This window comes from Cryptomeria japonica, chromosome 5 (genome assembly GCF_030272615.1).
Source record: "Cryptomeria japonica chromosome 5, Sugi_1.0, whole genome shotgun sequence".
Lineage (NCBI taxonomy): Eukaryota > Viridiplantae > Streptophyta > Pinopsida > Cupressales > Cupressaceae > Cryptomeria > Cryptomeria japonica.
Genome location: NC_081409.1, coordinates 922,267,859 through 922,285,346, shown reverse-complemented (window position 1 = coordinate 922,285,346; position 17,488 = coordinate 922,267,859).

Sequence of the window (17,488 nt, the reverse complement as noted above, 5' to 3'; positions counted from 1 at the left end):
CAATGGTTAAATTGGAGGAGGATGGAAAAGGGGTTGGATTAAAGGGAACATCTGTCACCTCTACAGTGACAAGTGTTAAGAGGCTTCTAGAAGGAGTTAGATGGAAGGGAACACTTAGTGACAAGTGTCACAAGGTTCTAGAAGATGTTGGATGAAAGGGGACATGTGGGTAGGTAGAATGGGTTAAGTTAGGAGAATTTGAATTTAAAAATTCAAATAATAAGAAAAGGATAATTAATCTCAACAACTCATAATTGATTTGTTTTAATTAATTAAAGGATTTTAGAAGAAATGAATTTGGATGGGGGGAATTAATTGATTTGAATTAATTAATCAAAGGGGATTATTGAAATGAACCTATTAAATAAATCCTTAGATTTATTAATAAGTAGATGAAAAGGGGAAATTTAATCAAATTGCTTAGTGAATTCAATTAAATTGGGGAGGGAGATTAATTAAATAATTTCTTATTTAATTAATTATCTTTAGACCATTTTTAGGTGTATAAAGTTAGGTTTATGTAACCAACCTAATTGTAAAGTCTATTTATGATAGGGAGGCTACCTAGTTTGCTATCAATTAGATTTCTTGACGGTTTGCTTCTATCCATTCCCGGATTCCAAGTCTACCCCTCTAGACTTCTAAGTGCTTCCCTTCCAATATTTTCTTACCACACTCGATACAAGCTCATAAAGAAGCTTGTTCTCCATGCTCCTAGATTCTGTCACTATGAGTTGTAGAGGTGTAGGACTACCCTTTCTTACTCACAGTCTGTAAAGTCATCATCCTGTTTGATTTTGCAATCAGACTTCTACACCAGTCCTCCCCTACACTTACTCCTTTACGGTCACTGAAACCTAGCCGGACTTCTTCCAAGCTCTCTCATAGGCTCAGTATGCAGAAATGGCGATTACCATTTCTTGGTTTCCTCCTATTGCTACTCTACTCTTACTGTACATTTTTTGCTCTTCCTGAAGAACTCCAATGGCCATGTGGATGCCATGATGGAGGTTCAAGACAGAGCCTTATTTACACTGTGAATTCAAAACAAAGAAACTAACAACAAAAATGAAACTTTAATTACAGAACTGTAATGAAAAACTTAACAAAAATAAGACAGTACAACACTTAGGGATAGAAAACCATAAAATAGACTTGTATGTATTTCTCTTGTGCTTCCTGTAGTATCCCAAAAAAAAAATCCAGTGCCTTACAATTATACTTTTATAGCTCCTCCATCTATCGTGAAACACAGATGGTTACAAACTAGAGAAAACGGTTTCATAATGGGTCATCGGCGTAGCCTCAGAACCTGGCTTCTGATAACCGTTGGTGACTTTTTAGACATACATCCTCTATTTGGAACTCCTCCTATTGGACGAGATGAATCTTGTTACCAATGGTTTGAAATTTAACCGTCTGATCTTCCTTGATCTCTTTCTGCGCTCCGCCACGTGGCACCCCCTGATTGGCTCTGGGGTCCCTACCCTGCCACCTTAACACGGCCTCACTAACTGCCCAGAATGAAGCTCTCTTGTCGGGCCCCACCTTGGTCACCAAGTTGCGGGGAATAACTTTCATGCATCTCTCCTTTGTAGTATAGTGGCCGCCATTGATCCACCTTCAACCTGCACGGTCGTTAACTCGCCTCTTTTTTTTTGCACGTGCTTTGTCTCCAGGTCGTGAGGATTATTTGGTGATCATCTTCCCATTGCCGTATAGCGATAGCTGTAGGATCATCTACGATCACCATCCGGAACAAGTGGCACACAACATTACCGAGAACGAGCAACAACAAAGATTATTAAGCAGAATCCTTGAACCATTTGAACCGCTTGAACCCTTTGAACCATCTGAACCGCTTGAACCCTTTGAACCACTTGAAAATTGGTTCAAAGTTCAAGTTTGGAAACTAACTTAAAACATATATTGAGGTAAGTGTGAACCACTCCAAACTCTGGTGAACTCATCGGGGTAAGGTTTGTCGATCGAGGGTAGTTCTTCCAGATAAGAGAAATTTTAAAAACTTCAATTAAACAACCATACAAATGGACTAGAGCCAGTCCTTATGTATTTACATGACCACTGGAAGGTCTCACAAGCCCAAATTGGTTAAGGGCATTTCAACCCTTAGGGTCTCCTACACCATACTCCCCCCAAAACAAAGAAGTCAAGTGACTGCGCTCGGTAGCAAGGAAAGATCAATTCCCGACTTAACAAAGTCTGATTCAGGGACCTTGGTTGCTTCAAAATCAGGTTTATGCATCCACTTAACCAAATGTTCCATGTACACCTATTGTCTAGTCTTCTTGAGAATGCAGGAATCCAACACTTTCTCAGCTTGAGGCATGGAAGGAGAAAGTAATGGTAGGTTGGCAAGTGACTGTTGAACATCTGAAACTCACACATCCTCCTTGGGAAGTTGTCCCTTGTAGACAACCAAATCTGCGATATTGAAAATGGGAGACAAAGCAATATCAGATGGCAAATCAATCTTATAGGCATTAGAGCCATACTTGGCTAAAACTTTACATGGGCCTATTCTCCTCATTTGTATCTTATTGGGAACCCCTTTCTGAATTCGAGCCTTGTTCAAATGTACCATCACCAAATCTCCAATTGAAAATTGCATATCTTTTTGTGTGGTATCAACTCGGGCTTTAACTTTTTGTGAAGAATCTTGGAGAGCTCACCTGACTTGGTCGTGAACCTCCTTCATAGATTGAGCGACATCGTCAGCTTGACCACTTATGTGCGATAGACTACCAAGATTGCGTAATTCCATAACACCTCGTGGGTGTATACCATACACTATCTCAAAAGGACTCTTCCCAGTAGATCTGTTGACACTATCATTGTAGGCAAACTCCACCCGGTGAAGAACCTGATCCCAACTCTATCCATACTCTTTTGTCAAACACCTTAAAAGGTTTCCAAGTGTCCTATTGACCACCTCTATTTGACCATATATTTGGGGGTGATAGGCTGAACCAAAAAACAAGTTAGTTCCCAGTCTTTTCCAAAGCGTTTTCCAAAAATATCCAAGGAATTTGACATCTCTATCTGAAACAATACTAATAGAAAAACCATGGATTCTTATAACCTCTTTGAAAAACAAGTGTGCAATGTGACTAGCATCATGGGTAGTTTTACAAGGAACAAAATATGCCATCTTACTGAATCTGTCAACAACAACAAAAATGCTATCATAGCCAAACTTTGTTTCAGGTAAGCCAACCACAAAATCCATATTGACACATTCTCATGGCCTTGTAGGAATAGGTAATGGCTGATAGAGACTAGAATTAGTAGATGTACCTTTAGCTCTCTGACAAACCATACACTGCTCAATATACCTTCTAATATCCCTATGCATTCTAGGCCAATAGTAGAACCTTGCACAAGTTCCAATGTCTTATTAAGGCCAAAATGACCACTCAAACATCCATTGTGGTTTTCTTGGAACAGATTTTCCCTCATCGATCCTTTGGGAACACACAATTGTCCACCTTTAAACAACAAACCATTCTGCAAAGTAAAGTCAGCATATTCACTCTGAAAGTGATTCTGAAATTCTTGACAAACTTTGTAAATGGCTGTAAAATCTTCATCATTTGGGTACAAATCCTTGAAGTAATCAACTCCAATACTCTGAATCTGCACTTCTTGTACTATTATTAGCCTTCTACTCAAAGCATCTGCTACTTTATTACACTGTCCTTTCTTATGCTTAATAGAAAAAGTATATGACTACAAATACTCAACCCATTTAACATGCTTATGACTCAACTTATCTTGTGAATTCAGAAAACTTAAAGCTTGATTATCTGTGTAAACAACAAACTCCTTAGGTAACAAGTAGTGCCTCCACTTCCTAAGAGCTTGGACAAGAGCATATAGCTCGTGATCATAGGATGAATACTTCTTCTTGGCATCATTGAGCTTCTCACTAAAGAAAGCTACAGGTCTATTCTCTTGACTCAAAACAGCACCAACTGCTATATTACTTGCATCACATTCAATTGTGAACAAATTTTCAAAACTAGGAAGAATGAGTACTGGTTATGTAGCTACCTTTTGTTTCAAAAGTTCAAACCCTTTGTTAGTTGCATTGGTCCACTGAAACTTATTCTTAACTCCTCCTTTGATGGTATCCAGCATGGGTGCACAAATCTCACTGAACCCTCTGATAAAATTCTTGTATAACTATGCCAAACCATGAAAATTTCTTACTTCACTTGTTGTCTTTGGTGTTGGCCAATTTGTGATGGCTTCCACCTTTAATGTGTCCATCTTCAAATCTCATCCTGAAACTACAAATCCAAGATAGACAAGTTCCTGCTTCATAAACTCACACTTCTCCAAGTTTATTGTTAGTTGCTCATCATAAAATATTTTCAATACAATACTAAGATGCTCTAGATGTTCCTCTTTAATTCTACTGAAAATCAAGATATCATTTAGGTATACAACAACAAATTTACCAATAAAATCTTTCAGCACTTCATTCATGAGTCTCATGAATGTACTGAGAGAATTACTAAGACCGAATGGCATAACAAGCCACTCATAAAGTCCTTCTTTGGTTTTGAAGGTTGTTTTCCATTCATCACCTTCTTTTATCCTGATCTGATGGTATCCACTCTTGAGATCAATCTAAGTGAATTACTTTGCACCTCCCAAGCAATCCATCAAGTCTTCAATTCTTGGGATAGGAAATCTATACCTAATAGTGATTCTATTTATGGTTCTTGAATCTGTGCATAGCCTCCATGTTCCTCCTTTCTTGGGTGCTAACATTGTAGGTACGACATAAGGACTTATGCTCTTTTTTATCATCCCTTGGTCCAACAATTCTTGGACTTGTCTAGCCACTTCCTTGTTCTGTTGGAGAGTCATCTTATAGGATTCTTTTTTAGGTAATGATGCTCCTGGAATGAAATCAATCTGATGGCTTATGCCTCTAATAGGAGGTAGGGTTGCTGGTGCTCCATCACTTATGATCGCTTTGAAGTTGTCTAGTATCTGTTGCACTTCATGAGGTATTTGAACCTTCTTTGCTTGCTTTGCTTCCCTTGATTTCACTATAAGAGCAATTCTCACTCCTTCTCCTTCCTTGAGAGTGTTAATGAACTATTTTTCACCCACCAATAACACATTTGGGCCTTTAGTTTTTCTGCTCTCTCCTTCATCACTTAGGGACTGAATATGGTATGTAACTCTATCCTTTTGAAAAGAATAAGAGTTATTCTCTCTGTTGTGATTGGCCTTTCTATCAAACTGCCATGGTCTACCAAGAAGTAGATGGCAAGCATCCATAGGTAGGATTTCACACAAGACTTTATCCTTATAACTACCTATGTTGAACTCAACCCATGTTTGTTCATTTACTACCACATGTTGCTCCTTGTTGAGCCAAGTGACCCTATATGGATTACTATGTGGGATTATTTTCAACTTCAGTTTACTTACTGCTTCTTCTGACATAATGTTGTCAGTAGACCCTGAGTCTATCACCACTCTACAAACCTTACCAAGGACCTTGCATTTGATTCTAAACAAAGCTATTCTTTGAGTTGGTTCTTCTTTGATTGGTTCCTTAATCAAGGCTCTTCTCATTATTAAATTTTCTCCATCTTTAGGAGCTAAGCTCACATCTTGTGTCTTGCTACTTTATGTGTCTTCTTGCGCATATGTCACTCTTCTTTCACTTCCTTGAGATGAAGAGGATTTCTTTGGACATCTATAGGCAGGGTGACCCAACTTTTGGCAATTGTAACACTTCATGGTGGAGAAGTAGGACCCTCTTCTCGGTCCACTAGATCTACCTCTTCCTAGGTTGCTAGATGATCCCCTTCTTCTATAGATGCTCTTTCTATGTCAATCCTCACTTTTCTCTATAAGTTTGGACTCTCCTTGGGACCTTTGATCTATTCCTCTTCCGCCAAAACTTTCTCTTTGGCCTCTACCATCTTTTCCTCTACCTCTTCCTCTGTTTCTTTGTTGTTGCTTCTTTTTACTCTTTTCCTCGACCTTCAGTGCCAATTGATAACACTTATGCATAGTGTTAGGACATAACAAACTCAACTCCTCTTGAATATTCCATCTCAAGCCATCCAAGTATCTAGCTACCTTGATGCTCATCCTCTACCACCTTGGATCTCAGACACAACTTCTTAAATTCCTCAGTGTGGTTGCTCACATCCAAGTCTCTTTGTCTCAGGTTTTGTCTCCTTTTGTACAGTTGGATCTCATAATCTTCAAGGACATAGGCTTCCCTCACCTTGGCTACCATTTCATTCCAACTGGCTATTTGGTTCTTACCTTCTTTTTGCCTTTCTTCTTGGATAAATTTCCACCAAGTCAAGGATGCTCCTCTCAATCTAGACTTAGCTACCTTCACATTTTGGGCTTCATTAATTCCATCACACTCAAAGTGATTCTCCAATCCTTCAATCCATTCCATAACTACTTCAGGCTCCATTTTCCCATAAAAAAGTGGCACTCCTTCTAGGTATTTTCCTCCTAAGGTTTTAATTGCTTTAAGGAAAGGTTCTTTAGGTGGGACATGGTATGGGGCAGGTATCGTATCCTCTTCCACTGATTCTTTACCCTTCCTTTCACTGACCTAGATTGTTACTTTCTCATTTTTATCCTCAACTGCATCTAGTTTGCTTTCCAATTGTAGCAATCTTTCTTTTAGGAGTCTATTCTCTTCCTCCTGATCTTCTACCTTCTTAGCTAGCTCTACATTAGTCACCATTCTGAGACTAATTTCTCCTACTAATTCAATATCTGACATCAACCACTTTCTTCCCAAGTCTAAACTTTCTCTAATACCAATAGGATAGGGAGGCTACCTAGTTTGCCATCAATTAGATTTCTTGAAGGTTTGCTTCTACCCCTTCCCGGGTTCCAAGTCTACCCCTCTAGACTTATAAGTGCTTCCCTACTAGTATTTGCTTACCACACTCGATACAAGATCATAAATAATCTTGTTCTCTATGCTCCTAGATTCTGTCACTATGAGTTGTAGAGGTGTAGGACTACACTTGCTTACTCGGAGTCTATAAAGTCATCATCCTATCTGATTTTGCAATCAGACTTCTACACCAGTTCTCCACTGCACTTACTCCTTTATGGTCACTGAAACCTAGCCAGACTTCTTCCAAGCTCGCCTAGGCTTAGTATACAGAAATGGCAATTTCCATTTCCTGGTTTCCTCCTACTGCTACTCTACTCTAACTATACATTTTCAGCTCTTCCTGAAGAACTCCAATGGCCGTGTGGATCCCACAGTGGAAGTTCAAGACAAAGCCATATTTACACTGTGAATTCAAAACAAAGAAATGAACAACAAAAAGGAAACTTTAATTATAGAACTATAATGAAAAACTTAACAAAAATAAGACAGTACAACACTCAGCTTTAGAAAACTGAAAAATAAACTTGTATGTATTTCTCTTGTGTTTCCTGTAGTATCCCCCAAAAAACAATCCAACACCTTACAATTAGACTTTTATAGCTCCTCCATCCATCATGAAACACAGACGGTTACAAACTGGAGAAAACGGTTTCATAACGGGTCATCGGCGTAGCCTCAGAACCTGGCTTCCGATAACCGTTGGTGACTTTTTAGACATACATCCTCTGTTTGGAACTCCTCCTATTGGATGAGATAAATCTTGTTACCAACGGTCTCCATTTGCAACTGCACCAACGGTTTGAAATTTAACCATGTGATCTTCCTTGATCTCTTTCTGCACTCCGCCACGTGGCACCCCCTGATTGGCTCCGGGGTCCCTACCCTACCACCTTAGCACGGCCTCACTAACTGCCCAGAATGAAGCTCTCTTGTCAGGCCCCACCTTGGTCACCAAGTCACGGGGAATAACATTCATGCATCTCCATTGTGGTATAGCGGTCGTCGTTGATCCACCTTCAACTTGCACGATTGTTAACTCGCCTCTTTTTTTTTGCACATGCTTTGTCGCCAAGTCTTGAGGATTATCTGGCGATCATATTCCCATCCCAATATAGTGATAGTCGTAGGATCATCCACAATCACCATCCGGAACAAGCGGCACACAACATTACCGGGAACGAGCAACAACAAAGATTATTAAGCAGAATCCTTGAACCATTTGAACTGCTTGAACCCTTTGACCCGCTTCAAAATTGGTTCAAAGTTCAAGTTCGGAAACTAACTTAAAACATATATCAAGGTAAGTGTGAACCACTCCAAACTCTGGCAAACTCATCAGGGTAAGACTTGTCGATCGGGGGTAGGTCTTGCTGATAAGAGAAATTTTAAAAACTTCAATTAAACAACCATACAAATGGACTAGATCCAGTCCTTATGTATTTACATGACCACTGGAAGGTCTCACAAGCCAAAATTGGTTAAGGGCATTTCAACCCTTAGGTGCTCCTGCACCAATTTAGGTCTAGTTTGAGAACGTTTGAGTGTGTCGGTGATTAGAGAAGAAGTGTGTGTGTCAAACCAATTTGTGATGTCTGCATGAGTGAAGCAGATTGGAGATGAAGTGGATCTGTAATAGCAAGCTATGAAATGTTGAGACGAGATCATTTATCTGTTGTTTCCTAACAGTTGCAGTAGTGTTAAAATCCCTTAACCAGGTAGGTCCTAACAGGTCTGATCTTGTAAATCCCTTCACAAGGTGACTCCTAATAGGGTCTTCTCTTAACTAGGCATTGTTGTAAAGCTCCTAACCCGTCTCAGTGTTCATACGGTGGTTGATTTGTTTATGTGTGGTTTTGATATCATTTCATTGCTTACCTTTTGATGAACACATAAATGAGTAGTTTGGTAAATCTTCTATTAAGTGATTGATTGAGTTGAAACCGGTACTGGTTATGAACTATTTTGTGAAGTATTTTGCAGATTGGTGAAAAGTTGCAGTTTATTATTATTATTGATTCACCCCCCCCCCCCTTAGTAATAACCGCATCCTCACAATAACAATTGGTATTAGAGCATTAGGTCCTCTTTGTGCAGAAGCTTAACGGCTTGAGGAAAAGATCCAAGGAAGATGATGAAGAAGGAGGGTCCCAAATTCACTAAGGACAACTATAAAATATGGACTGATAGAATGAAGATATATATCAAAGGTATGGGTCCTCAGTTTTGGTAGCATGTTATTACTAAGTATGTACCTCCTACTAGTCCTCTAACTACGGGTCACCTTAAGGAGCAACAAGAAAACATTCAAGCACTGGAAGCCATAGTAAGTTCACTTTTTGACATTGAATATATTGATGTACATGATTTGGAAACTTCTTTTGAAGTTTGGGAGAAGTTAGAATTAATCTATGGTGGCGATAAGCATGTACGAAAGGCTGAAGAAGAGAGTCTTAGAGGAAAGTTTGATGATATGAGAATGATGGAAGGAGAAAATATTACTCAATATGGACAGAGGATTAAAAAAGTTGTCGGTGGAATCAAGAGTGTTGGTGGTACTATAGAAGAAGACATTGTTGTGAGTAAGATGCTTAGAACTCTATTTCCTTCCTATGCCATTAGAGTGTCTATTATTCAAGAGTTAAGGTCAGTTACTAAGGATAAGGTTATTGTCGATTCTTTGATTGGTAAGATCACTTCTTTTGAGTTAAATAGTTTTGATAACAGTGTACCTAAGACAGAATATGCTTTTAAAGAATTTGTATCTAGTGTACCAATGAGAAAAGGGAAATATGTTTGCCATAGTCATGAATGCTCAAGTCATCATGGTGGTAGTAAAGACGATGTGGATGATGAAGGTAATCTAATGGAATTTGAAGCCCTATTTGCTAAAAGAATTTCTAGAGGCATTGGTAAGTACAAAGGTAAACTACCTCTGAAGTGTTTTTCCTGTATCAAAATAGGACATATAGCTGCAAATTGTCCTAATAGTGATCAAAAGGAAAAGTTTAGAAAATATAGGGAAAAGGAAAGAAACAGTGCTATGTTGTAGTTGATGAAGGTATCACTGATGAAGAATTTGAGGATGAAGACAATGCGGAGATTGTTTTTGTTGTTGTTAAGGAATATCTATCTAATAAGAAGGCTTTAGTATCTCAAATTGACAACAGTGATGAATGGATTATTGATAGTGGTTACTCACACCACATGACCAGTGATAAGAACAAGTTTATTTCTCTTGAAGAATTTGATGGCGGTGTAGTAAGATTTGGAAACAATTCACTTTGTATGGTCAAAGGTAAAGGTTCTATCTCTTTGAATGGTACAAGTAATGTTGATGATGTATATTGGGTTGAAGGTTTACAACATAACTTGTTGAGTGTTGGTCAGTTGAATGACAAAGGTTATCACCTTGATTTTAAGAATGGAGGACTGTGCAGGATCTTAGGATGCAAAGGAGAATTAATTGCTACTTATAAACAAACTAGAGGTAACTTATTCCATTTGACTGCTAATGTAAACATTTGTTTGGTTCCTAAGGTTGAAGATAGTTGATTATGGCATAGAAGGCTTTCTCATGTCAACTTTGATAATGTGGTTAAGGTCAGCAAATCTAGTATGGTAAGAGGTATGCCACAACATGTTAAACCAGACAATGTGTTGTGTAAAGAATGTCAATTGGGTAAGATGACTACATATTCTTTTAAGAGTAAATCTTTTTCTTCTGAGCATATTTTAGATTTGGTACACGCTGACTTATGTGGTCCTATGAGGACTAGAAGTTTTTATGGTGATAAGTATTTCATGTTGTTTACTGATGATTTTTCTAGAATGATGTGGGTTACTTTTCTTAAGGAAAATTCAAAAGCTTTCAACAAATTCAAGGCATTCAAAGCCTTAATAGAAAAGGAAACATGTAAGAATCTTAAGTGTCTGAGATCTGACCGGGGTGGAGAGTTTACATCAGATGAGTTTGTGATATATTGTGATGAAAATGGAATAAAGAGGCAATTGTCTGCACCAAGGATATCGCAACAGAATGGAATTGTAGAGAGGAGAAATAGAACCATTGTTGAAGAAGCTAGGACTATGCTGATACAGGGAGATATGCCTAAGATGTTTTGGAGAGAAGCAGTTAGCACTACTGTTTACACATTTAATTAGGCACTGGTGAAGAAAGTTAATGATAAGATACCCTATGAGCTATGGTATGGTAAAACACCTAATGTCAATTATTTCAAAAATTTTGGCAGCAAATGTTTCATAAAAAGGGATGAATACACTAGTAAATTTGACCCTAAAAGTGATGAGGGGACATTCCTTGGCTACACCACTAAGAGAAAAGCTTTCAAGTGTTACAACAAAAGGACAAAGAAGATTGTAGAGAGTGTGAATGTAAAATTTGATGAGTTCCCTCATAAATCTGATTATGCCAGCAAATCTAATCCAGTAGATGATGAAGAAAAACTTGTGTTTATTGAACTGGATGTGCAGAAAGATGTTGAGAAGAACACTGTAGTGGAAGAAGCTCAACCGATAGAAGATGAAGAAGATGAAGAACAAGAAGTTATTGCACCAGAACAGATTATCCCTAGGTATGTTAGGTTAAATCATTTTGAAGACCAGATAATAGGTGACAAGAATGTTGGAGTAAAGACTAGAAGGAAAAACAGAGAAAGCTCTTGTTTGATTTCTATAGTTGAACCAAAGACAGTTAGAGAAGATCTTAAGGATGATGATTGGTTAAAGGCAATTAATGAAGAACTTGATTAGATTGAGAAAAACAACACTTGGTCACTTGTTCCTAAACTTGATGATAAAAATGTAATTGGTACAAAGTGGGTATTTAGAAACAAGTTGAATGAAGATGGAGAAGTTGTTAGAAACAAGGAAAGACTAGTATGCAAAGGGTATGCACAAGAAGAAGGTGAAGATTATGAAGATACCTTTGCACTGGTTCCTAGGCTTGAAGGTGTTATAATGCTACTTGCATTTGCAACTTTTAAAGGTTTCAAAGTTTATCAAATGGAAGTTAAGTCAACATTTCTGAATGGTATTCTTGAAAAAGAGGTGTATATTGAACAACCAGATGGGTTTGCATTGTCAGAAGATAAGGATATGGTATGCAAATTACACAAAGCATTATATCGATTAAAGCAAGCACCAAGGGCATGGTTTGAAAGACTTCATGCACATCTTATAAAGATATGATTTCAGAGAAGTAGTGAGGACAACAATATTTATTTGAAGACTAAAGGAAACAAGATGTTGATTAAAAAAGTATTTGTTGATGACATCATATTTGGAGGAAATGATGATATGTGTATGACTTTTGCAAATGAGATGAAGGAAGAGTTTGAGATGTCTCTGATAGGTGAGATGCAAATTTTCATTGGATTGTAAGTCCAACAGCTAGAAGGTGGTATTTTTATCAGTCAGTCTAAGTATGTGAAGCAAGTGTTAAAGACCTTTGGAATGGAAGACTGTAAACCGGTTGGAACACCTATGGTTACTGGTTGCAGATTGTCAAAAGAAGATGATTCACCCTCATTGGATGAAAAGGAATACAAATCTATGATTGGGAAACTTCATCATGTTGTTCATAGTAGACCGGATATTGCCCATTCAGTTGGTTTAGTAGCAAGATTTCAGAAGAGCCCAAAGGAGACACATATGACAACAGTAAAGAGAATATTTAGATATCTTAAAGGGATAGTTGATCATGGATTGTGGTATCCATACAAAGGTAATTTTACTTTGCAGGTATACACTAATGCTGATTGGGCAGGATATGTAGATGACCAAAAAAGAACAATCGGTGGAGCATTATTTCTAGGTGGTAGACTAGTATCTTGGACCAGCATGAAATAAAGTTATATATCTTAGTCCACAACAGAAGCAAAGTATGTGGTTGCATCCATGAATTGTACACAAGCAATATGGATGAGGCATGTCTTGGAAGGATTCAAGCAAGATATGGCAGAACTAGTGATCATACATTGTGATAACACTAGTGCTGTAAACATATCTAAGAACACGGTACCACATGCTAGGACTAAACATATTGAATTGAAGTATCACTTTCTGAGAGAAAGAGTATAGGAAAAGAAAGTGAGATTGGGGCATGTGTCTAGTAAGGAGCAGTTGGAAGATATATTCACCAAACCACTGCCTAAGGCTACCCTTGAATATCTCAGAGGTAAGTTAGGGGTTATACCCCTACCCAAGCTCAACTAAGAAGTTTTGAAAGCATCAATCCAGTGGACTTATTGAATATATTTCACTATGGATTGATGAGAAGTGGGCTACTCCTCAAGGGGAGCAGTTAAGATGAGGAACATAAAGATGAAGTAGCAAAGATGATGACAAAAGATTCCTTTGCACATTTGGCATTGTTATCAAAGGGGGAGAAGAAATGTAACAATCATGGGAGAAGAACAATGACAGGGAGAAGCTCAAATTAGTAAACTGGAGGAAGGAAAAACAACCATGAAGAACTTTTTGGTTTTGATTCTGGATATCCTTACCTCTGTGACCAAGAATATGGAGGGAATTGCCAGGTTCCTTGATGGCTCCAACACTTCCAAACCTGTTGTGGACCTAGATGTTGATGAGGATGCTATTGAGGTAGGGACCGTGGAAAGTGCTCCTGGTGGCGTGGCAAAAAGGACTAGGGCGAGTATGAAAAAAGCTTCTTTGGCCTCTTCCAAGGAAATCCTATGCTCAAGGATAATATTAAAGATTTGCAAGGGATTAGCAAAAATTTGGCTAATGCCCTTAAAAACATTAAGTAATTTTTGTTTTGTCCTTTTTCTATTATGGTTGGATGTTGTTGGTTTTGTTGGGCTTTTATGTTGGTTTTTGCCCAGAACTGTGCTGGTTTTTTTGCAGAATGTCTTTTCTTGTTTCTTAATGACATTATATTTTAAGGATCTTTTGTAAAGGGTTTTTGGATCCCTTCAAAACCTATTTTTCCCATAATCAAAAACAATGACAAGGAGAAGTAATACAAAAGAGGAGAAGATCAAGAGAAGAACAAATATGTGCAACATGACATGACATGACGAGTTCCTGATATTTGTGTTGCATTATTTTAGTGTTGCCATCAATGCCAAAGGGGGATAATGTTGGCATGTTGGCATAACCGATGAAGATGATGATGTACCAATAAACGATGATGTTGATATGATGAGATTGATGGATTGTTGGTAATGATATATTGATAGATTTTTCGTGATGATATAATTGTGATATGATGACTTTATGATCAATTATTTGTGTTGTCATTGATGGCAACTATGTTTGTTTATGTCATCTAAGTTATGTAAGTCTATCAGTTAAGTCTAACTGGTAATGGACTGAATTGGACAACAAAATTGCTAAGTAGCAGTCAAGCAGTTAACCGGTAAGCAGGAACAGAGAAGGAGATGGTTGCGGTAAAGATCCATGTTGAGTTTGGTGTTGCATGTGGAATGTGTGCTTATAACATTGTAATGAGTCTATGACCGAAATCACATCATGTTTGGAGAACCGGAAGTCATGTTTGTAATTGACTGTTGTTTATTCAGTGTACGGTTTGGGAACTGGTAACAACATCTTTGACCGGTGATGTTTTATGGTTTGGCGGTGATTCTTTTCATGTTCTTAACTTAATGGTGACGTGGAAGAATCTGTGTGAATGGATAAGATGTCATGTTAGCACGATCAAGGAGTGAATTTCTTGGGAAACAGCGAAGTGCTTAGCAGGATGTGTTAAGGGTTTTGACAGCGTATCAGATCGATGTGCGGTGATGTGTTATGATCATTCAACGATTGTAATTGTCTTAAAATTTGTTGTAATGATCTGTATGATGATTTGTAATTATTTGTAAAGATTTGATATGATCTATAATATAATTTTATTGTAAATTTAGGGTTATGTAATTGACCTAATTGTAAAGTCTTTTTAGGTCTAGTTTGAGAAGGTTTGAGTGTGTCAGTGATCAGAGAAGAAGTGTGTGTGTCGAACCAGATTGTGATGTCTGCATGAGTGAAAAATATTGGAGCTGAAGTGGATATTTAATAGCAAGTTATGAAGTGTTGAGACCAGATCATTTATCTGTTGTTTCCTAACAAATGCAGAAGTGTTAAAATCTCTTAACCGGGTAGGTCCTAACAAGCCTGATCTTATAAATCCCTTCACCGAGTGGCTCATTAATTTGGGTTTAAATCCTTTAGAAAGGTTACTCCTAACAGGTCATAGCTCTTAACATGGCTAAGGTTAAAATCCCTTCACCGGGTGACTCCTAATAGGATCTTCTCTTAAGCGGGCATTGTTGTAAAGCTCCTAACCGAGCTAGGCTCTTAACAAGGCACATTCTGAAAGAGTGCAAATCTTGTGGGTACTAATTCCCACTGTGGTTTTTCCCATTTGGGTTTCCGTGTGAAAAATATCAGTGTTCATATGGTGTTTGATTTGTTTATGTGTGGTTTTGATATCATTTCATTGCTTATGAAAAATAAAAACACCCACCCCAAGAACTCAAGAACCCGAGTTTCCAGGATGAGGAACCACTCAGAAAATAACCAACCCCGGGTACTCAAGAACCCGAGCTCTCGAGTTTGGCAAAAGAAAAACTGAAACTAAAAAAAAAAAAAAAGGGGAGCCTCAAGAACTCGAGTTCTCGAGGTGAAACAAACAAATCTCAAAAGGGAAATCCAGGAACTCAAATTGGCCAAACACGTAGGAAACCTTCAACTCAGGAACTTGGGAACCCAAGTTTTTGAATTGAAGGAAAGACTCTGAAAAACAAAGGAACATTAAAACAAGAAAAAGAAAATGCCACTTCAGGAACTCGGGATACCGGGTTTCTGAGGTGAAACAAGCATGACTAAATAACAAAGAGAAACCTTCAACTCGGGAACCTGAGTTTCTGAATTGAATGAAAAACAACAACAAAAGACAAGGAAAACAAAAGAACTCCAAAATAAACAAAATGGAACGTTACTTTGGGAACCTGAGTTTCCAAAGTAATGAGGCAAGCAAAGAAGGGCTCTAACTCAGGAACTTGAGTTTCTGAATTAGGGCACTAAAAGAGAAAAAACCCTAATCTACGAAAAACTTGAAAATTTGAGCTAAGAAGACTAAAATCCAAACTAAAACACTAAAATCAAAATACGAGGAAAGAGAAATTCTACCAACCTGGCAGAATGAACAGGTGAAATCTAGAAGTTGAAAGCACAAGAAAGCCAAATCACGGGGGTCAGAGATCAAAATCCTATCACTTGGGTGCACAAATGACCCCAAAAGGGCCACCGACCACTATATATACCCCCCTAAATTACAATTAATGTGACCTCGGGAACTCGGGAACCCGAGTTTTCGAAGTCTAACACTTCCTCAAACTTGACAGGCCATCCACAACCCGGAAACTCGGGAACCCGGGTTTCTAGATTACAACTGAACAAAACGAAGACCAACCTGAAAACTAGGGAACCCAAGTTTAAGATGTGGAACTCATAAACACAAAACATAAACATCACAAATTGGAAAACCCAACTTACGAAGCAACTAGAACTAAAACAAGCAACCGATTTGGGAACTCAGGAACCTGGGTTTCTGAACTGGAACAGACAAACAAGAAAAAACCCACCTCGGGAACATGGGAACCTCTGAAGTGACTAAAACAACAGAAAAAAAGAAAAAGGGGAAAAACAAACAGAAAAAGACAAAAGAGGGGACCCGTATTTTCATGAAATGAAAATGATGGGACTAGATAGGTTCATCCACATTAGTATTCAAAGAAAAAATACATCTCCAATCATTAGGTAAATACCTTTTAGATGGTTGTCTATGTCTTGTAGACCTTCGAACAAGTTGAGTTGGAAGTTCTTCCTCCTCTTTTGAAGATTCAAAGCTAGATGAGCTTGCCTCAACTTCTTGCCTATCTAGGGGTCTCGATTTAACTCTTTCAAGCATAGAAGGAAACTGAATCACATCTTCATGTTTACTATTTTCTAGCTACAATGTAATAGAAGGAGGCTTAATTTCTCTAAAAATAACACTTAAACTATGTATTACCTTTTGTGCAGTAGGGTCCCAAAGCTTGTATCCTTTCACACTATAACCATATCTGATGAAAATACTTTTCACAACCTTATTCTCCAACTTTGTTTGCTTCTCCTTTGACACATGTGCATATGTCTCACAAACAAAAACTTCAAGATGTCTCAATGAAGGCTTATAACTCAACCATGCATCCATGGGTGTTTTATCAACAAGAGTTGATGTAGGAGACCTATTAATTAGGTATCAAGCAGTGTCAATAAATTTAGGCAAAAACCTTTGTTCTAGACCAAAACCACTCAACATACTCCTAGCCTTCTCCATCAGTGTCCTATTCGTCCTTTCTACAACTCCATTTTATTGTGGCGAATATGAAGTTGTCTTCTGTCTGTTAATGTCATAATAACTACAAAAAGTATCAAAATCATTAGAACAAAATTCACTACCATTATTAATCCTCAAACATTTTATTTTGTTTCCAATCTAAAACTCAATGGTTATTTTAAATTCCTTAATTGGGC